Source organism: Triturus cristatus, chromosome 6 (assembly GCF_964204655.1).
Source record: "Triturus cristatus chromosome 6, aTriCri1.1, whole genome shotgun sequence".
Lineage (NCBI taxonomy): Eukaryota > Metazoa > Chordata > Amphibia > Caudata > Salamandridae > Triturus > Triturus cristatus.
The window spans coordinates 835,416,437-835,439,855 of NC_140589.1; positions in this window are offsets into that span (position 1 = coordinate 835,416,437).

Sequence of the window (23,419 nt, forward strand, 5' to 3'; positions counted from 1 at the left end):
AGGAGCTCGCTGGCACCAAAACCCAATCTAGGCCCCCTGCACTCAATAAACAGCAATGTGAGGTTTTGGCTTCCTTCTTTGTCCAGAAGGTTGAGAAAATATACCTGGACATAGTACATGTGCAGGATGATAACCTTTTCTGCTCTCCAGCAACACCTGCATCATCCTTAACAGTTAGCATGATTCCTATCCAAGATGGGACGTCCAACTTACCTGCAAACTACGTGGACACATGGCCCCTGCTAAATGTAACTACCTTAAAAAAACTCGTAGACGGTATAAAATCTGGATCACCTATGGATCCTCTGCCCATTTCTGTGCTCCAGCAGCTGGAACCAGCACCTTTGCTCATGATCAAGGATCTCTTAAATGTCTCTCTGCAGGAAGCCACTGTCCCGCCTGACTGGAAACATGCCATGATACTCCCTCTCCTCAAAAAGGCCAATGCTGACCCCGATTTACCCTCTAACTATCGACCCATTTCGCTACTACCGGCTTTCTCAAAGATTTTGGAGAAACATGTCCATGCACAGCTCTCTCTGTTCGTTGAAACACAAAGGTTTCTTCATCCCACCCAGTCGGGTTTCAGAGCTGGTTTCTCCACAGAGACCACCCTATTGGGGGTAACTGAAAGACTGCGCCGTCTTCCAGAAGCAGGAGACACTGGGCCTCATTTTGCTGGATCCGAGCGCAGCATTTGACACTGTGTCTCACACCGTGTTAATTAAAACTCTAAGATCGCTGGGCATCTGCGGTTCAGCTCTCAAATGGCTCATTTCATTTCTCACAAATCGCACCTTTCAAGTTTTTTCCCCCACAGCCAGATCCGATATCCACTCTTTTGCAAATGGGGTACCTCAAGGTTCCATCCTTAGCCCTCTACTTTTTAATATATATGTAAGACCCTTAGCCAATGTGGCAGAAGAATCTGGGCTGTCCCTGTTTTCCTACGCGGACGACTCCCAAATCATTTTCTCTCTCTCCATGAAGAGCACAGTTGGACCCTCTCCTCTTCAGTTAGGTCTGAGCAAAATAGCATCATGGATGCAATCAAATTACCTCCAACTCAACGGAGAGAAAACGGAGGTCCTTATATTTGGGAAAAACAAGGAACTCTGGGGCCCTCAACATTGGCCCTGTGAGACGGGCGTTCTTCCCACACCCTCCCGCCAAGTCCGCAACCAGGGCGTCACCATTGATGATTCACTCAGTATGCACTCCCAAGCGGTCAAAGTAGCTGCCACATGTTTCATCATTCTGAAGTGGCTGAAGAAGGTCATCTGGATGCTACCAGAGGCCACTCAGAAAACTGTAGTCCACGCCTTGATTACGTCAAGGCTGGACCACGGAAATGTCCTTTATTTGGGCTCAAACAAGGAGGTGACTCGCAGGCTGCAGATGGTCCAGAACTCCGCTGCAAGGCTTTTGTGCCGGGTACAGAGAGCCGCCTCCATCTCTGGACATCTACGTAACCTGCACTGGCTCAGGGTGGAGAACCGAATCAAGTTCAAAGCCCTGAGCTACATGCATAAAATCAAAACAGGAGCTGCCCCTCAATACCTCCAATCTTTGGTTTGTCCATACGTCCCTTCTCGCAACCTCCGCTCATCCACTCAGGGGAAATTTGTTGTTCCCAAATTTAAACTATCCCGGATGGGTGGAAGGTCATTCACATATCTGGGCCCCTCACTCTGGAATGCCCTGCCTATAGCTCTTCGAAACGAAACAGAATACGTCCAATTCCGCAAATCATTGAAGATGGGGCTTTTTAATAAATAACCTGCAAGCCTTTTCTATCTCAGTCTCTGATCTGCTTTTGCGCCGGGAAACCCTTTTTGGGTAGCTGTAGCGCATTATAAATTTAATAAATAATAATAATAATAATAATAGGATTCAAGAATTCTGCATACAACACTACGGGCCATATTTACAAGAAATTAGCATAGGGCAGCGCTGCAAGGCTTCTTGCTATGCTGCCCTACGCCAATTTGAAAGGGCAAGAATACACCATATTTACAAGATATGGTGCATTCCTGTCCTTTCAGCCAGTGCCGGCGCACATTTTGCAGCCGCGCATCAACGCAGGCACCCATGCACCATGGTGCAAGGGTGTCCGCGATGCTGGCAGGATTGTTTTTGTGCAGGAAGGGGCAGCTTCCTGCACAAAAACAATCCTAAGAGGGGTTTTCCTCTTTCTATGTGTGCTGCAGAAAAAAAACAAGGAGAAATTAAAATATTTCTCCTCATTACGCCTGCTCTAGGGAGTAACAAACCCACTGCAGTGCCCATGGTACTACTTCCTGACTCAGTGTGAGGCAACACAGTGGCTTGCTCTGCGTTGCCTCACTCCATATCTACAAGGCCATGAAAATTCACGCAGGGTGGGTTTATGTGGCCTTGTAGATATGGCTAAGCCCTGTATCCCACCGGAACGTCACCAAAAGTGATGTTCCAGTGGTGCACGGTGCTTGTAAATAAGCCCCTACTTTTTGGTCATTCCCTCTAATTCACTATTATATTTTCCCAATTGGCTAAGAACCGCCCAACTTTCTACCCACTCAATGAAGGTAGGGAAGGGTTGGGGATGGTTTCATTTTGCATGGCTGCCTTTTTATCTCTTCCATACCTGAACTAGTTACTTGTCCAGGGATTCCTTTTAATGCCTGCTTTTCTTGATAGAAACTGCTTGTTCCAGAAAATTGTTCTCTCTTGGGTTTTTGCATGGAGGTTCAACCACAAAACACTTGTTTACCTCTGGTGGCCTAAACAAAAGAAATGAGAAATGTGCTTTTTCAGAGAAGCAAGGACATTATCCTTAGAGAAACCCGAATACATGAAACTGTCAAAGCCTTGATAAAATAGTTCCCAAACAAGGGCATCACTAGCAATGGTGCAGCAGGTGCAGCAGCACTGGAGTCTCGTGCTAGAAGAGGTCCACTTGACCACAATTACTGGCTGTTTTTAATACATGGTGTGGGGGCGGGGGCAGTTTTCTTTCTTACACTAAGGCCCATGGTGTCCTTGCTCCACCACTGAATACAAACAAACACCTCTGGGCCTGAGGCACAGCTTCTTTTGGAGATGTATTCATAAATTGAAGGCTATTTTTATCAAGAGGCGCTCGTTCCTGACATGACTGTATTACAGTAGCATAGTTCAAAAGGTAAAGTTCACTCTCAATATGCCAATCCCAATCTCAACCCTAACTAGTGTGTTGTTTTGGATTTATTTTTTTCGCCATGAAGAGAATTTGTATAAGTGGTCATGCGCGTTCATGAGCAAACTTTCCAGGCTTGAGCCCTAATTTGGTCTTCATTCATTTTTAGCAGAGTTCATATTTGATGCTATGTTTTGGTTGGAATTGTACCTTCAATGCCACATCATCTGCATTCCACGTCACACTCAGGGGTGTAGCTTCAGGGGGGGAGGTGTTTGGGGTGTTACACCCCCCTAATGATGTACTTTCAGATAAATAGTTGGGTACAGCTGCTTTCAGTCGGGTATGGTGAAGATTTCTTTCGCATTTCACATTTCTTTCGGATTTCACATTGAATTTTTATTATGGTGAAGATTTCTTTCGGATTTCACATTGAATTTTTACATAAACACAGACATAAAAGCACACACACTAGCTCCCACTTTGGTTTGAAAGTCTTCAGAAATGTTTGTTATTTTGCAAAATATTTTGTTTTCTCTCACTTACTACCTCTATCAATTCGTACTTGTCTCCCTTTCCACCGGCCCTTTATCCTCTCTCATGTGCCTTGCTTGTCCTATTCCGTATATTGACATAATTTGCCGGCATGATTGTCAGAAATTCTGATGCTTACCCCCCCCCCCCTCTCCCCCCCCCCCCCCCCCCCCCCGATCTTATTGACCAAGCTACGCCCCTGGTCACACTCCTAACAGGTGAAGTGAGTCCTTACCCTATAGACAGGAAATTAATTTGTCCCCTCTATCACAAAAAACGTTTTTGTGAAACCCTGTTTCTCACCTCCCAGGTAGATTTTTCTACTGGCCCACAGCGCTTCCTGTTTTATTTGGCTGCTTTTTGAGACATTGCTCTTGTATGTGAGGCTTCATTTGCATGTCCATCAAGTTCACTATCTAATTTCCCAACGTGATGTTTTTTAGAAGAATGCTTCAAAAATTTCAGAAAAACTATGAACTTTCTTCATCAGAGTATTTGTGGTACATTTTTGGAATCGCTTATATTGATTTCAGGATTTTTTACAAAATGTTATGTAAGCTAAGAGTCTTGCGATTCGAGCCATACTGTCTTGAATATAAGTGTCCTACTCCTGTCTGCTTCATGGCCTCCTCCTTTGACCCAAAATCATGAAATCCCATCCCGCAAGTGCTATAAAGAAGCAGGGGAGTAGCTTGGTCAGTAAGATTTGGGGGGGGGGGGGTCAGGGGAGGTTTTCAGCTCCAGATTTCGCAACAATCATGCTAGTTAAAATACATTATATGACAAGTACAGCCGTGGCCCGTGCAGGTAGAGCAGTGGGGTGGGGTAAGGGGGAATTTAAAAAGACGACGAGGGAAAATTAATTATTTATTTAATTTTCCCTCATCATCGTTCGTCGAAGTCTCACCTCACCCGGCCCCCGGCCCCACGGCCCCACCACTCTTACCGGCACGGGCCGCGGCTGAACAAACAGGACAGGAGGGGGACTTAAGGAGCAGTACGAAAGGAGAGGAGTGTGAATTGTGAAGGGTACTCAGAACTCAAAAATTTGTAAAATAACAATTTTGAAGGCCTAAACAGAGACATGTGTGGGTATTTTTGTCTGCATATGTATGTACAAAACCCATGTGAAATGCGAGAAACACTTCACCATACCCGACTTAAAGCACCTGTACCCAACTAATTACTACAGAATTGATTTATTGGGGGTGGGGTGTAACATCCCAAACACCCCCCTGAAGCCACGCCCCTTTAAAGCAGTATACATCATATCTGTTAATCATTATATACACATTAATTTGGAGTGCATGATTCACTATCAATGCAGATGTAAATCAATCGTCTTTTCACTTTTAATTAAACATTTCAAACGTAAGACGAAATTACTTTAAAGCTAAACAGGCCCTGAGGAAGTACCAGCAGAAAAATAGGAAACAAAACGGGTACTCCATTTTATTATGTTTTAGTCTTTAGATGTAGAACATCCATAAAAAACCAACCAAATGAAACGCACAGAAAAATACAAAAATATGAGGGCTGTCCGAGTGCAATTCATGATCGAAGGCTGAATTCTGGCAGGCATTCAACATTTCCAAAATGTATATTCATGACATGAATTTGTGTGCTATGAATCGGAATGCTGTCCCTTACATAGTGAGCTAAGACCCAGGATTTGATGTTTTTTTCCTGATTCTAACTTTGTGTTTTTTCAGCCACAAAGTAAACTCCCACAACTACGCAAAGAAATCAGAAGAAGCACTGTTTTTGACTGTAGGTATATACCAGTTTATTTATTGTTTGTTTGGGAGTTGTCTGGGTGGCTTGTTAGCTTTTACCATCTCAGTTTTTGATGTCACAAATAACTGCACATTTTTACAGCTGTGTAATCGACCTCTTTGCTACTGCTTAAAACGTGGAACAGGCCGGAGAGCAGGGACTGGCGCCGCAACCGCCCAGGGGGACGTAATCTTTATAGCTGCCCCCACCCCGACCCTTCTATGGAGCCTTCCGTCCTTACAAACAAATCATTTATGCGTACGTTGAACGGAACTAACGGTTCACATCAACAGAACATATCCGGCGACATTTTGATCGCTGTGGCTATAGAACGAGTCAGAGAAGCGTAGATCATATAATGGGGCATATTTACAAGCCCCTCGCGCCGCTGGTGTGCCACTTTCAACATAGGAAAAAGTGACGTACCAGCGCGTAAGGGGCTTGTAAATAAGCCCCAATGTACTTTAAAACATTACTAAAGACTAACAAAAGAACAACGTAAGCACCACTAAAAGTAACCGTGCATTTAATTTTGGCGAGTCGGATTTTTATAAACCTGCTGGACGCCACAGGACACGTTTCTCAAAATGCGTAGTCATTTTGGCGGCCGGCTACACCGACATTCTTTTACAGATACACTGTTGGCACAGTTGAAGGTAGGGACGCAGTCTTCCGAATTAGACATTCTTGGCAAGCAATTTTTAGCGATAGTCAAGAGAAAAGCAACATTTATTTTGAAAACATCCATCGACCTTGAGGCATCACGCTGATCCGAAAAGGCCCTGCGGCGACCCGTACTAGGCTTGTTGTTTTTCAAAAACAGGACTTTAATGCCAAGAAAACCTCCATTCGCTGTCGCCCTCTGTTGCTTGTAACTGAAACCTGTGATTTCACCAGCAGGGGAAGATTGGGCAATAACAGAGAGCCCGCCTGCTTACTTTTTTTTTCCTAAGAAATGTGTTCTGCTGAAAGCCAATGGAAATTATGACAGAAATTAAAAAAGAGAACCAGAAAAAAGACTGCGTTAGAGATAGACAGATACAAAAAACAGCAACGCCAATTGAATGTGTTTGGATATACTGCTGATTTAAAAGCGAGAGCCATTTCAGGGCAGTGATATAGTACGCTCAATTACTAAGTGGCTTGCACACCACAAACAACGACTTTGTTGAGAGGAATAATAGTTTTAGGTGCTTGTAAAAGCAAGGTGACCACAAAACCCAAAAAGTGTAGATACTCCTTGTTTAACAGAGGCTGCTCCTCTATTAGGGCGGAGGAGCGTCCCCCCACTACTTTTTCGCAGTGCCAGAAGCAGAAACATAAAATGGTATTTTAAATACCATTTTATGTTTCTGCTTCTCGTACTGCGAGAAAGCAGAAGGGTATGCCTGGTTGGAGGAGTGAGCAGAAGGGTATGCCGGTTGGGGGCAGGCGGGTCGGGGAGAAGTGGCTTGCCCAATGCTGTGGGCCCTGACTGTTTGGTCGGCCCTCTGGGGCATGCGCACTCTGGATCAGAGAAAATGGCTTCCCATAGTGTAGTTGGATTAGTAATTTTCAAAAATAACATGTTAAGTACAATGATTTACTGCTGGATTGGTTTAGGAGTGGATTAATTAGTAACGATGAAATGTTATTTTTGAAAATTACTAATCCAACTACACCGGTGTTATATCTGATACCCAAAGTCCATAAGAATATGGAGAACCCCCCGGGTAGGCCAATTATCTCAGCAATCGCCGGTGCCTTTGAAAACACCTCTAAATATGTGGATTACTTTTTAGCACCCATGGTGAAAAAGCTCCCGTCCTTTATTCAGGATACGGGTGACTTTTTACGTAAAATCTATGACATACCGTGGGAATCTGACTTCTTATTGATGACAATTGATGCCACAACTCTCTATACAAGCATTAGGCACACAGATGGTCTGAATGCTGTAAAATACTATTTGGGAGAGAGACCATTACAGTTATGGCACCACACTCAGATTTTGTTGACGATGATCTCCACCTGCCTCAATAACAACTTTTTTCTTTTTAATGGTGAACTATTCCATCAGACATGCAGGACTGCGATGGGCACCTGCTTCGCCCCCAGCTATGCGAATCTGCATATGGGCTGGTGGGAGGAGCAGGTGGTCCAAGCGCAGTTCCCCAGAGAATGGCAAGAAAATGTGATGTTTTGGTGTCGTTACATTGACGATCTCTTTGTTGTATGGAAGGGATCCCATGAGAGTGCTAGAGACTTTGTCAATGTATTACAGGTTAACGACTTAAATTTGAAACTTACACATGAGATCAGTGAGACTAATGTCAATTTTCTGGATGTAACTGTCTACATTTCTAATGGCAAATTGGAGACTAAACTTTACCGCAAAGCCACAGATGGTAACACCCTACTGCATGCCTCCAGCTTCCATCCGAAAAATTTAGTAAGAAGCATTCCCTATGGTGAATGCCTCAGGGCTATTAGGAATTGCAGTAATGTTCATGATTTAAACAAAGAACTGGGCTGCTTAAAGGGACGCTTCGCAGCCAGAGGGTACCCTCAGGCTTGGGTTAATACAGCAATTTGGAAAGCACAAAAAACATCAAGGGAGGCAATACTTTTTAGCCAAGAACATAGAACAGGCATCCAAGTTACTAGCAACGAGGACCAATGTAGACTGATCACTAGCTTCAACACTCAAGAAGGCAGCTTGCACAAGATCTTACAAAAGCATTGGCATATTATTGCCAATGATCCTGTGCTCAAGAAGTTAGTGGGACGCAAACCCTTAATAACCTTCAGAAAAGCTAAATCATTGAAGCAATCACTGGTTACTAATATGCTGCCAGCGATTCAGGGGCAGACGCCCAAAACTTGGCTTAAAAGGAAGGAAGGATTTGTCAAGTGTATGAAATGCAAGGCCTGTATCCATGGCAAGAATACATCTACCTTTGCGGGAGGCCTATCATCCCATGAAAGTAAAATCAAGGGATATTACTCCTGTAAAACTGAGTTTGCTGTCTACGTACTGCGGTGCCCATGTGGCCTGCGGTACGTGGGCAGCACGATCCTCTCTGTGCACAAGCGTATCCTCCAGCACCTTAGGGCTATTAAGAATGGGGATAAAACCTACCCCGTGGCCAGACACTTTGATCAGTACCACAAAAGAGACATCAAGGGCTTTGAGTACTACGTAATTGATGCAGTTCCGTTGAGCGCAAGAGGAGGTGACCGAGTGAAAAAACTGAGGCAATTAGAATCGAGTTACATCATCCGCCTCAACACTAAAATTCTGGAAGGTCTGAATATTGAGGAGGACTTTCACACACACCTATGATTCCCCTTAAGCTTGCCTCCCTATCCCGATTTTAACATGTAACATGAGTAAGTTTTAGAACTTATTTTAACCAGCACAAGCACTTTACACAGACTAATACAGTTCGTAAAATGATATAATGAATTTGCTCATGGGTCTAGAACAGTGCCAAGTCTGCCCACTTGGGCTAGATATTTCGAACCAATGGTTGTAATTGTTGATTTTTTCCACTGGGAGAGTGGTTTCAGCCCACTGGGGCGGCGACCGCTTTGCACTTGTATTTGTATTTAGTATTACTGTACTGAACATGGTTTGAATTTCTGATAATTGAAAATTGTGAATTACAGTGCCCAAGCAAGCATTGTGTATAAGTCACGAAGGAATTTCGAGTAATGATATTGTACTTGGAATGCATTAACTGTTTTGCAATTGAAACCGTGAGCTTATATTTAAGTTGAATCTGTTCCGAACTACGAGTCTGTTTACACTTTCTATGATTTAGTAGTTCTTCACTTCTCACGTAATCACCGTTTATTTTAAAAATGGCTGAAAACTTTATTCTAATCGTTGGTGAACAAGCCTGCATCGCAGGCGAAACGCGTCTAACGTTTTTGAGCTGACTGATTAAAGAATTTTGCGCAACAGACAAGGCGTCGACTTTCCTTTTTGGTAAAAGGAATCCTTTGCTGACATACATATATATATATATATATATATATATATATATATATATATATATATATATATATATATATATTACCTACTGGCAGTTGCCAGTAGGTAGTTATAGTTAGGACCAAGTTTCCATAGGAAGAGCACTTTGGCGTCATTTGATGAATCTTCATGAAAGTTTCCAAACTAATTCTTTGTTCATATTGTATTGTATTGTATTGTATAAGCTTTTGTATAGCGCTATATCTGCCACCCTACGGGTATCCTGGCGCTGAGAGACTTTGATAACCTGATACAGCACAAAACGAGTAGCCAATGGCCAAGATCGATGTCAACTATTCCTGGCGAAATAGCCATGTCTTAAGATCTTTCCTGAAACCCAGCAGCGTTTTAGCCTGGCGCAGCTCTAGGGGGATCAAATTCCAAAGGCGGGCTGCCGCCGTGCTGAAAGCCCTGCCTCCCATCTTAGTAAGTTTTACTCTGGCGACAGCTGCCAGGCTTTGACTGGTGGACCGGAGGAGTCTTTTTGGTTCGTACCAGGCGAATCGTTCGCGCAATGGTAGCGGGCCAGTGTTATGTAGGGCCTTATAGACCGTGACCAACAACTTGAAGTCAATCCTCTTTTTGACAGGAAGCCAATGGAGGTCCCTTAATGCCAGCGTTGCAGAAGAGTCACACTGTCTCCTGAGGGCCAATTTGGCTGCAGTAGACTGTATTCTTTGCAATCCCTGTACAATATAGAGGGGAGCACCCAAGTACAGTGAATTACAGTTGTCCAGTCTACTCAGGATCACACTCTGGACCACCAGGGACCTTGCCTCATTAGGGAGTAGCGGGAGAATTTGACGAAGAGCTCTCAACAAAGCAATACAGGTGCCGATTGTTTTATTGGCCTGAGATTGCAGCTGAAGGTCTTCGTCCATCATGACCCCCAAGTTACGGACTGTTTTTGCTGCAACTATAGGGGCGTCCTCTGGCCAAAGCCGGAACTCGCTCAAAAGATGTTTAGACATTTTGACTGTGCCGCAGTGCAGTAGCTCCGTTTTACCGGCGTTCAGCTGCAATGAATTGGCCCTCAGCCAGTCAGAGACCTTCCTCATGCATGTCTGGAAAGAACTCAAAGGGACTGCGTGCTCTCCTTCCATGGAGAACATCAGCTGAATATCGTCCGCATAGTTAACCACCTCGATCCCATAAGACTTTATTAGAGGGATCAGGGGCCCTAAGTAGACATTGAAGAGTATTGGGCTGATAGCTGAGCCCTGAGGTACTCCATGGCATACCGGGGACCAAGGGGAGACAAATGGCGTCAGGGTCACTGCCTGTTGACGGTCAGTCAAATAGGACTGTAACCATTCCAAGGCACGGCCCGTCACCCCCAAACCTTCCAGTCTTGCCAGCAACACCGAGTGACTAACCGTGTCGAAAGCGGCCGACATGTCCAACAGCACCAACACTGAGGAGCTGCCACTGTCGGCTCGCATTCGAAGTTTGTCCAAGACGGTTGTCAATGCGGTTTCCGTCCCATGCCCTGGTCGAAAGCCAAACTGGTCCCTATCCAGGAGCAGATGTTCTTCCAGGAAATTAGACAGGGACTTGCTGACCAGTTTTTCCAAGATTTTAACTGGAAAAGGTAAAAATATTGGACGGAAATTGTCTGGCAGCGATGGATCTAAGGAAGGTTTTTTCAGTAATGTGGTGACTACCGCCTGCTTCCAGCCACTTGGTACAATTCCTTCATTCAGAGATTGGCAGCAGATTTGCCACAAATCCGGCAATAGGTCGGGGCTGAATTCCTTCCAGATCTTATGAGGAAGGGGGTCAAGAGGTGACCCAGAAGATATCTCCGGCACTATGCTATTAAAGGAGTCTTCCGTGGGGGGTTGGAAATAGCTCAAAAAGATATCTCTCCTGATGTCTACAGTAGTCGGGGGGGATCTCGATGACACTCTGATCAAACCCGCCCACGATATTATTGACCTTGTCAAAAAACGTGGCAATTTCGTTGCACAGGTTTTGTGGTGGCTGAACAGTGCTAGCCAGGCATCCTGGATTACTAAGGTCTCTAATGATGTTGAAGAGAGCCCTGGTTCCATTAGATGCCTGCAGAATAGAGCTAGCATAGAATTGCGACTTGGCCTCCCTGATGGCCGTCTTGTATTGATATTGTATTATTTTTAGAGCTTTTTTGTCAACTTCTAAATACCGCCTGCGCCAGCTTCTTTTGGCCTGTCGGCGCGCTAAGCGTAGTGTTTTAAGCTCCTCACTGAACCAGGGGGCTGATGGGGTACTACGCATTCTAAGCTTTTTGTTTGGTATATATCCCTCCAGCACTTGATTGATGGAGTTACTATAACTATTCTAGTTCTCTCCAGGCGTCTTCTCTGGGTCAAACAAATTCCGTCTTGAGAAAAGAGGGGCTGTGCCCCTTTTGGAGAGCTTAGCCCAGTCCCTTCCCCACCTGAAGTTAGCTTGTTTGTTCCCCACCGGTTTGTCTCCTTGTAACATCATCCTGAACTGAATCAAAAAATGATCAGTCCAGTTTAATGGAGAGATGTTGAGTACCTCTGTTTCAGACGGTTTGGCAAACACTAAATCGAGCGTATAGCCTCCCTCGTGTAGATTGTTGGATGAGCTGGTGGAGGCCACAATTCTCGCAAGTATGGTTCAGGGCTTGTAAATAATTCCCAAGACTCCCTGTCTCCCATAGATTAAAGTCCCCCAGAAGCAGCAGTCTAGAATGTGTAGAAGCCAAGGCGACGATGGTATCCAATAGTGCCTGATGGTTAAAGTCCAGGCCTGGAGGTCTATAACAGACCATACCCGTCAGCATTCTCCCTTTAGCCTCCTGTAGGGTAAAGCCCAGGACCTCGTATCCTGCTATGTCTTTAATCGGTAGTGGGGCACAGTCCCACTTTTTCTTGAAGATTAGCCCTACCCCACCTCCTCTCCTCTCCCCGTTAAGCGTGGTTTCTGAAGAATCTTATAGCCAACAGGGCATGCCAGTCCTAGTTCCACTGAGGAGTTCGGGTTTACCCAGGTCTCAGTTATAAACAGCAGATCGAGATCTAGATCTTCCAACAGGTTACAGGCATCTTGGTAGTGCTTAATGAGAGACCTGCTGTTGATCAGGCCGCATGTCAGGACCTGCCGATGTTCCTCCTGCTGCCTGTTGCCTAGTTTTAAAAGGGTGTGTCTGGAGTAGCAAAGTCTGCCTGTGCAGTTTAGGGCAGCATTACTGGCGCTATGCGCGGTTGAAGCGCGGACGGGCGCAGACGGGCTTGCCTCTGGCGCGCCCGCTGCGCGCTTGCGTTCCCCTCATTAAATACAGTTGGCCGCTAGAGCGCTAACAAAAATGGCGCCCGGAGAATGTCCCTACAATGGTGGAATATCGCCAATAGTGAAGTGATGATTGTTTAAGGTGCAGGTAAGTGGGCACAGTAAAAATATAATACAATACCACAGTACTACGATTTTTCTTAAAAAAAAGATTATCCCAAAGCTGTCTAATCACATAGAAATTATCGTCAACAACAAATAAAAACACGTACTAGTGCCTCTCGGCAGAGCGTTCTGCGGTCACAGTTGGGTGTAAAATTACATCTCTTTGATGCTGTGCGCTTGCGTTCCCCTCATTAAATACAGTTGGCCGCTAGAGCGCTAACAAAAATGGCGCCCGGAGAATGTCCCTACAATGGTGGAATATCGCCAATAGCGAAGTGATGATTGCTTTAAGGTGCAGGTAAGTGGGCACAGTAAAAATAGAATACAATACCACAGTACTACGATTTTTCTTAAAAAAAGATTATCCCAAAGCTGTCTAATCACATAGAAATTATCGTCAACAACAAATAAAAACACCGTACTAGTGCCTCTCGGCAGAGCGTTCTGCGTTCATAGTTGGATGTAAAATTACGTCTCTATCAGCTCCTCTGTGGGAAGTTTGGGGGTGATTCGTCAAGGGGGGGCCGAGAAAAAAGGGGGGTCCTAAAACATGTTTTCTCCATGTTAATTTCCATTTGAAACTTTAGACAAGGCTACAGGTCGAACAGGTGAACGGAATTGCCCCAAATTTGGCAGGGAGAAGGGTCTTGGTCTAGAAAGCACGCTTTTGTTTATTTGGTGTAAATCCGTTCAGTAGTTTTGGAGAAGTATCGAAATTTACAGATATCGATTTTTGGGAATTCTGCCATCTGATTGGCTGAGACGTTACGAGCACAAGCTTGCTGCTTATTGGTTGTGAGCGCTGCGAGCGGTTGCAACTAGGAAGTGTTGGCAACCATTTTGTGATTCCATTGAATCGAGTAAGGGGGGAAAAAGAGCGAAAAGAGTAGGAAACAGGAGGACAGGAGCACTGTAACCTCTGTGGGGCAGTGCGAAGCGAAGTAGTCACACCTACCGGTCTGAAAGTGCGGTGTTGCTCAGAGTGACATGGCGGTGAGATGAGATGCTGCTACAGTCTGTTATGAAACCTAGAGCCTAAACCAGGAGGTCATTGCTGTAAAGTGATGTGCTCTGGTGTTTGTAGGATACCTGTGGAAGTAGTGTTAGTAGGCTTATACCATACAGGGAGTGGGAAGCGAACTACTGAGCTCTACCGTGCGTTTATACTATACAGGAAATGGGAAGCGAAGTACTACGCCTACCTGTGTGAAGACTCTGGGATCAAACCGAGCTGATTGTTGTAAAGTGATGGGCTGTGGGCGCTGTAGCATACTGGCCGCTGTAGTATAACTGTAAGTAGTGTTAGTATGCGTTTCTACTATACAGGGAGTGGGAAGCAAACTACTTACCCCTACTGGTCTGAAGACTCTGGGATTAAACCGTGAGCTTATTGCTGTAAAGTGATGTGCTCTGTGTACTATTTCAATGTAAGTCATTGTACAATGTTAGTATGTAATGATACTATAATGTAAGTATGTAATGTTAGAATGTAGGGCTGTCATGAGGGGAATCTTGGGGAGTTTGTACACGGTGCTGGAGAAGACGGATGTCTTGGTGTCTGGTCCTGTTGGTGGCTGTTTAAGCTGTCTTCTTTTCCTGCAATAAATCTACTTATCAGATCCACTGTTGTCTTCCTGTTCACTACATAAATTTGGTGACGAGCGAGAGAAGGTGAAAAGAAGGCAGCTCTCACCAAGATTTTGAGCTTGCTTGTGTTGTGCTGAAGACCCGTTTTCTTGGTGAATCTGTTTCTACTCATCCCAGGGTCGTGTGCTGAACACCCGTTTTCTTCGTGAATCTGTTTCTACTCATCCCAGGGTCGTCGTCTGATCGAACTATGTGATCCTACCTCTAGTAGGATATATATTTTTTGATTTTTGGCTTCCTCTGCCTCTTCACTACACTCTGGTTGCTGTACCACACATGTGCAAGTAGTGTTAGTATGGGTTTATACTAATTCTGTAGTTATGCATTAAACAAAGCATCATGGTCCCATGGAGCGCCACCTCCCAGGCGCAGGTCATACAATGTCCCGGGGTGTGCAAGCGCAGGACATTTATGTTTGCTATTACAGGGCGGGAGCATTGCTTGCACCCTGTGATAGTAAATTCTTGTTTGCCTCGTTGAAGCGAGAGGAGGAAAACACAACATGTTATGGTTTGAAGTAGCTAAAGCGTTATAATTGATCCCTGTTTTTTCTGTCTTCTAGGTTCAGTTCAAGGTAGTCCGGCCGGGAGCCTCGGAAAAAATCAAAACACAGGTGAGACTTGGGTTCTTTAATATAGCTTCTTTTATGCATTTCTACTCTTCCTATCTTCTTTTTTTTATACTTTATTCATATACTCTTCTGTTCTTTCTTTCTTTTTATTGTTATCTCATAGTTGCCTATATCTTATCGTCCATCTGGTACATCTGGTAAGCACTCCTAATAGTTTCTTTACCATACCCTTCTTGAGGAGTTTATTAGTTAACATGTCTGGTGTATTCAGTAGACATACACCTATCTCCTCACAGAACAAATGCTATAATAATTTGATCAGTGCTCAAATAATGCTAAGAGGTCAGCAGTTGCGCCCGCTGATTCAGCACTGTCTGACCTGCCTGCTATTTCCCCATCCGCCTTCCTTCTACCACTGTGCCAAATCATCCTGGAGCATGGTGGGTAAATGCGCCCATTCGGTCGGGAGCTCCACTCTCCCTCATGCTTGAGCACGCCTCCTTCCCCCTGGTCTCACCGCCTTCCTCAGAGGGCTCGGTTTGCTCGCAGGTGAACTCCGCGCTGCCTCTCCTTTCTCTCTCTGTGGCTGCTGCGTCCTCATCACAGCTCCCATAGACTTCTTGCTCCACTCTTCTTTAGGATTCAGGTCCGCCCTCAGTTTCACTGGCCTCTGCTTTTAGCGGCCCGTCCGGCATAAGTCGTTCTTCTACTCCTGTGTTTTGATTAGCACGTCCTGTAAAAATAACAGTGTTTTGCCTGTTTGTATTGTAGGCAACTTCCATTGGAGCAGCGCAGTAGCGGATCTCGAATAAGTCCTTCCCATTGTCCCCCTTGTCTTGCTGACAGTTGCACAGCAGCGCTTGTTTTTATTTACTTTAACCCATGTTGCAGAGCAGCCCGCTCCGCCATGCAACATCTTTAAAAAAATTTTTACAAAGCCAAATAGCTCTGTGCAAGCTCCCCAAAATCTTTCTGGTCGTGATGTTTTTAAACACTATATGTTTCTCCCTGATTTCCAGCTCCTCATACTCCATGTTGCTTCTTTACTCCCAGCACACGAGTGCAGTAAGCTATGGACCTCTTTGCATAAACTAGAGAGAGAACTTCAAAAGACATAGTAAACTCCTCCTGTGCACGCATGCATAGTCTAAGAAGAAAGACGACCTGCCATGGACGTCGATTCACCAAAACCTCAGGGGTAGCGGAAATGACATCACATGCCCTTGACCTTAAGAACACCACAGGAAGTGACATCATCATGACCTTTGACATTGGATCTTCACAGGAAGTGATGCCACATGACCTTTATGGTGCTTCTATGATATGCCAGGGACCCTTACTCTTTTTATTATTTAAACAATTGTGTTTGAAGAGAATATAGTGCTACAGAACACTGAACCGTACTGGGAGCCTAAATTATTTATACCAAACACAAAGAGGCGTGGATTAATGGTTACCCTAGTGCATGGGTACTCACAAACGTTCTCTCGGGGGCCAAATTTACAGTGTGGTTTGTGGCTGAGGGCCGCACCGGTGGGGGCGGGGTCAGAGGGGGAGGGGCGGGGTTAAAGCAAAAAAAAATTGTGACCATGAGGTTGAACACAGGTCCCTGCAGCAGACGCCTTTGTCCACTGAGCCACCAGACCCGGCATAAACACATCTCCCCCTCTCTCCCCCTCCCCCCCTCCCTCCCCCTCTCCCTCTTTCCCCCTCCCTCTCCCTCCCTCTCCCTCCCTCTCTCTGTCTCCCCCTGTCTCTCTCCCCCTGTCTCTCTCCCCGTGTCTCTCTCCCCGTGTCTCTCTCCCCGTGTCTCTCTCCCCCTGCCTCTCCCCCTGTCTCCCTCCTCCCTCTGCCTCCTCCCTCTGCCTCCCTCTGTCTCCCTCCTCCCTCTCTGTCTCCCTCTCTGTCTCCCCCTCTGTCGCCCTCCCTCTGTCGCCCTCCCTCTGTCGCCCTCCCTCTGTCGCCCTCCCTCTGTCGCCCTCCCTCTGTCGCCCTCCCTCTGTCGCCCTCCCTCTGTCGCCCTCCCTCTGTCGCCCTCCCTCTGTCGCCCTCCCTCTGTCGTCCTCCTTCTGGCACCCTCCCTGTCTCTCTCCCTCCCTCTGTCTCCCTCCCTCCCTCTGTCTCCCTCCCTCCCTCTGTCTCCCTCCCTCCCTCTGTCTCCCTCCCTCTCCCTCCGTCTCTCTCCCTCCATCTCCCTCCCTCCATCTCCCTCCCTCTCCCTCCATCTCCCTCCCTCCCCCTCCATCTCCCTCCCTCCCCCTCCATCTCCCTCCCTCCGTCTCCCTCCCTCCGTCTCCCTCCCTGTCTCTCTCCCTCCCTCTCCCTCCCTCCCTCGGTCTCCCTCCCTCCCTCGGTCTCCCTCCCTCTGTCTCCCTCCCTCTGTCTCCCTCCCTCTGTCTCTCTCCCTCTGTCTCTCTCCCTCTGTCTCTCTCCCTCTGTCTCCCTCCCTCTCCCTCCCTCTGTCTCCCTCCCTCTGTCTCCCTCCCTCTGTCTCCCTCCCTCTGTCTCCCTCCCTCTATCTCCCTCCCTCTATCTCCCTCCCTCCGTCTCTCTCTCTGTCTCCCTCCCTCTATCTCTCCCTGTCTCTTTCCCTGTCTCTCTCCCTCCCTCTGTCTCCCCCCTCTCCCTCTGTCTCTCTCCCTCTGTCTACCTTCCTGTCTCCCTCTCCCTCCCTCTGTCTCCCTCCCTCCCTCTGTCACCCTCTGTCTCCCTCCCTGTCTCCTTCCCTCTCCCTCTGTCTCTCTCCCTCCCTCTGTCACCCTCTGTCTCCCTCCCTGTCTCCTTCCCTCTCCCTCTGTCTCTCTCCCTCCGTCTCCCTCCGTCTCCCTCCATCTCTCTCCGTCTCCCTCCCTCCATGTCTCCCTCCGTCTCCCTCTCTCCGTCTCCCTCTCTCCGTCTCCTTCCCTCCGTCTCCCTCCCTCTCCCTCCCTCCCTCTCCCTCCCTCCGTCTCCCTCCATCTCCCTCCCTCTCCCTCCCTCTGTCTCCCTCCCTCCGTCTCTCTCTCTCCCTCCCGCTATCTCTCCATGTCTCTCTCTCTCCCTGTCTTTCCCCTCCCTCTCCCTCTGTCTCCCTCCCTCTCCCTCTCCCTCTCTCTCTCTCCCTCCGTCTCCCTCCCTCGGTCTCCCTCTCCCTCCCTCTCTGCCTCCCTCTCTCTGTCTCTCTCTGTCTCCCTTCCTCTCCCTCTGTTTCCCTCCCTCTGTTTCCCTCCCTCTGTCTCCCCAGTCTGCGCCTCTCTGTCTCCCTCTCTCTGTCAACATCTGTCAACCTCTGTCTCCCTCCCTCTGTCTCCCTCTCCCTCCCTCACCCTCTGTCACTCTCACCCCGTGTGTGTGTCAGCCCTCAGCCTGTGCTGAGACAGCTTCCCAGTGCGCACACACAGCCGCACCCGAGTACTTCACAGGTCTCTAAATACCATTTACATGTTAATAAAGCTTTGTTGTATTTCACCTCTTAGGCCCCTGCATCTTCACTTTGACAATCACTGGAATCCCCCAGCCCCCACAGAGCAGAGTCTCAGAGTCCGGGCTTGTAGGAGAGTGGCATCGACTGCATAGTTGCCCCCAACTTTTTGCTGATGTTTTGACTGTTTTATGACTCTAGCCAGGCTGTGGCCCTGCTATCCAGGACCCAGCCTATCTGCTTCTTCTCTAAACTGATGTGAGTACCCTAGGTACAACCCAATTGGATACTGAGGATACCCTGTCAGCCCTTGTAGATGGTACCCTAGGTACCCAGGGCATGGGTCCCTCAGAGGCCTACCAGGGCTGCAGCACTAATTGTGCCACCCTGGGACAGCCATACCAAATGACACCACCAGACCACTACTGTAGTCTGGGTAAGGTGGTGCTTGAACCCCCTTACAGGGATACAGGTACCCTGTATCCCACCTATGTGCAACACATGTATTCTCATTGGTCACCCCTCAAGCAGGCCTTGCTAATCCTACAAGGCAGGGTGCTGGGATATGTGTGAAGGGGGACCCCTACCTGAGTAGGGCCCCTCTGCAACCCTCGTAAAAATCATTACTGGGTTGTTTGTAGTGTAGCCATACCATATACTCTTAACCGCATTATAAGTATATCGCGATAGCGTGATAACTTGAGAATGGCGACACAGAACCATATTGTGTTTGGTGTCAAACATGTAGGAATCATACCCCCAGTCCAGCCATGGGCATGAGGGCATGATTCCCCCCTGCTAGAGGGGCGATATGGGAAAAGCGGCAGAATTTAGACACCAATTTAAAAGTGCACACAAAATGGATGCTACTCGCCACCCACACGACTCTGGCTGCCTGTTGCTGGGCAAAACCCCAGCCTCGGCAGCTGGACAATAGGGATCCTGTTGCAGGGAGGTGCCAGCACCTTCCCAGACAGGCAATGTGGATTGGAACTGGGTGGGTGCACCATAGGATGCCTTTCAGAGTTGCACGTAGGCTGCTACAGTGCCTACATTCTGCATACACCGCCTGGAACCGGTTCAGGGGCATCCTGCCCCTCGCCCAGGCGGGAAACACACAAAGGGGAGAGGGTGTAGCCACCCTTTCCCGCCTCAACTCTCCTTGGTGGACACTGATCTGGACACTCCCCTAATCTTGTGGATAAAGGTGAATAATGTGTCCCCAGAGAATCAGATTAATCTTGGACTTCACAGACCTGACCTTCGTCGAGCTGCTGCCCAGCTGACTGCAGAAATCTCCCTTGGGGTAAAGGAGTTACCCCCCTGCTTGGCAGGCACCTGAAACACTGCAAGTGACCCGGTTGGAACTTTGCTGCTCCTTCGGACATCGACGACTCCTCTCAACCTTGAGGTAGGTTTCCTAGCATCCCAGAGGCCAGTGAGTGTGCCCAGCAAGTCTGAGCACTGTGGACCACGTGGGTGCCGAGATCCCCAATACCCCAGGACACCGGCCACCTCTTGCGTAGCACACGACCCTGACCAGTGGGGAAGTTGTGCTTTGGCCCAATATTGAGCCAACCTCTCAGCAGCAACTGTGCCAAAGATCAGCGCCCTAGCTCACTCCGGTGGCCCGTGGGTACCCTTTTACACACTCCAAATTGCTGCCTCCCGCGGTCCCTTGTCTCTCAACTTGTGGGTCCTAGCGGAGGTCAAACTTTACTTTTAAGAGTTCCTCTGGTTGCTCTAGGCCTGCTCTACAGTCTCCTTGAAGGAGACCTTGCTCAGACCTCGTGGGTCTGCACCAGTAGCTGATTTGTTTATCTTGCGTGGGTTGCGGTTGCCAAGGCTTAGTGGATCCAATCCGGACACTAACACCGCAGCGACCCTCATCCTTTATGGGACAGTCCTTGAAGCCTCCTGGAGCCCGTGGCTGCAGATCCAAGCTACCCTTTTTCCACTTGAAGCACCCGACATTGAAGGGCTCTTTTCCTTGAGCTCCCTGGTCACTGTGCCGTGAACCAGGCTCTGACCCCTCTGCTTTCAGGTTCTCCTCTACAAGATCTACAACTTCATTCTTCACGACATCATCGACGCTTTTGGCTGGCTATGCACCCGGCTTCCCTGGGGCAGGTAACAGTGGTACCTCGGTACTCTCATGGTAGTGGGCTCCTCAAAAGCTTAACTCTAAGTTTTTAACTTTGAACTCCTGCTAGAAGTGTCTTTAATCTTTAAAAATCAAACCGCGACATTCCCCATAGGCTTTAATAGAGATCCCGATAGCAGCTATTACCACTGCACGCGCCTCCCGTGGGTCTCCTTCCTCATCACTTGGGGTGCATTCTTAAGGGGCCAGCAATCCTAAATGCCCTAGGCATTGTCTGTAGAATTGTCGTGGTTCTTATACCACTTTTTTAATATATGGTTTGGTCCCCCCCCGGGGCCCTGTGATTCCAGTGCTATTTATTGTATCTATAAATGCTTGTTTGAATTGTAACTTTACCTCTAGCCTCATAAAGAGACTCGTGGGATTCTGTTTAGAATAAATACATATATTTTATATATATACCTGTGTGGACTACTCTTTCATTTGGTCATTCAAGAGGTTATCTATGGTAAAACAATAAGCTTAACACTCCTTCAAGACTTAGCCTGAAGGCTGCTCTCCACAGCTACCACTAGGATAGCTTTCTTTAAAGGTTGTCTTTAACCTATCACCTTAAGAGTCGAATTGGACTGGTACAAGGTGGCCACTATAACTAGTGACCAGCATATGCCAGGCCAACTTCTCACATTGGTGGCAGCGGTGGGATTCAAGCTTGCCATTGTTTTACCAGATAACAAATTGAATTTCTAAAGGGAAAGCCACTTGGTACTAAAGGTACATATAAATTCAAGCTTAGAATATAATAAATTCTACTGAACTTAGGAGTTGTGTGTAGAGGGTTTAGCACACCTTGACTACAACTCAAGAAAGGGTTCAGTAGGCCACACCTAGTGTAGGTAGATACACCAGTACCACTACACTAGAAATGTCTTTAAGTTCAGGTGCCCATAAGGCTCTGGAAGGACCCCATAGGGTCCCAGTCGACAAATATGATCATCTCTCCTTTGCTGAGCTTAGGGAGATGTGCACCACTAGGCAACTTAAGACAAAGAAAGGTGCCAATACTCAACGTCTCAGGGAAATCCTGCTCATAGCAGACTTTAAGCAGACTTTAGTGTCTGATGGGGTAGACAGGTTGGGTGGGCATCCCCCAGAAGAGGACACCCCAGGGGTGGACTCTGATGAGGACCAGGAAGAGGAAGATGAACTTGACCTGGATGAACAAAACCATTCACAACATGGAGATGATGGCCCAAGAGGCACTCTCTCCATCCCTAAAGGGAGAATGGTGGATCCAAACAGAAGGAACAGATCCCCCTCAGTGGGGTCCAACCATTCTGAGAGATCCAAAGGGACCTCTGCCTCTTCTCAGAGAAGAGAATCCTCCCAAGAGAGGAAATGCAGACTGATCCAGTTTGAGCAGGCTAAACTACAGCTCAGGAGAGAACAGTTAGCATTGGACAGGGAATCCCTGGAGCTTCAGAAAGCTTCAAGAAAGTGGGGTCTAGAGACCCATGGTGGGAGTAATACCCCTAGAGTTAGAGAGAAAGCTCCTGACAATAGGAACCTACATAAGATTGTGCCCCCTATCAGTCAGGGGATGATATCCACAAATGGATCACTGCACTTGAGAGGGCCTGTGAAGTTCAGAGGGTCCCAGTAGAACAGTGGGCTGCAATCTTATGGCTCTTCTTTGCAGACAAAGGTAGAGGCAAGCTCCTCTCTGTTAGAGAAGAGGATGCAGATGATTATTATATCTTGAGAGATGCTTTGATAGATGGGTTTGGCTTAACCACTGATCAGTATAGACTAAAGTTCAGAGACACCCAGAAAGCACATAATCAAGATTGGGTAGACTTTGTGGATTGTGCTACCAAGGCACTGGAAGGTTGGTTAACTGGCAGTAAAGTAAATGATTACCAAGGATTATATAATCTCATAATGAGGGAGCAGATCCTTAATAATTGTCAGAATCAGCTCTTACATCAGCACCTGGTGGACTCAGATCTGACCTCTCCCCAAGAATTGGGAGAGAAGGCAGACAAATGGGTCAGAACCAGGATTAAGCAGAAGGTCCAGCCCTTGGGGGGTGCAACTAAAAAGGAAGATGCCAAGAGCTCTGAGAAGGGTGGGGAAAAGGGAAAAGACCAGCAGTCTTCAACAGGCCCCCAAAAATCAGCATCTGATAATACCCAGTCCAGCAAGACTAAGCAGCCAAGGAAGCCATGGTGTAAAATCTGTAAACAGAAAACCCATTGGACTTCAGATTGTAATAAGGCCAAAGACTCCACAAGTACCACACCTGCCCCTAAGGCACCTGTTCCCCCTAGTCCAGCTATTGGTGGTACACAGAACAAGGGCATAGTAGGGTTGACCCTGGGATCTGGAGAGGATTCTGGCCTAGTCAGAACTCCTACTCAGGCTGTCTTAGTTTGTGATGGGGACCTGTCCCTATTTGTGAGTCCCAGGGGTCTGGGCAAATACAAGCAACAGCCTAAAATAAATGGAAGGGAGTCATTAGCTTACAGGGACACAAGAGCCAGTGTCACCATGGTGACTAAGGACCTTGTGGACCCTAGCCAGATCATACTTGGGTAAACTTACCAAGTGACCAATGCAAGCAACGTTAGTACTAACCATGCTCTAGCAGTTGTGAACTTCTCATGGGGAGAGGTAACTGGCCTAAAGAAGGTTGTGGTGAGTGCAGACCTACCTGTTGAATGTTTGCTAGGGAATGATTTGGAGGCCTCGGCATGGGCTGAGGGGGAGCTAACTACCCATGCAGCAATGTTGGGTATACCAGCAGAAGT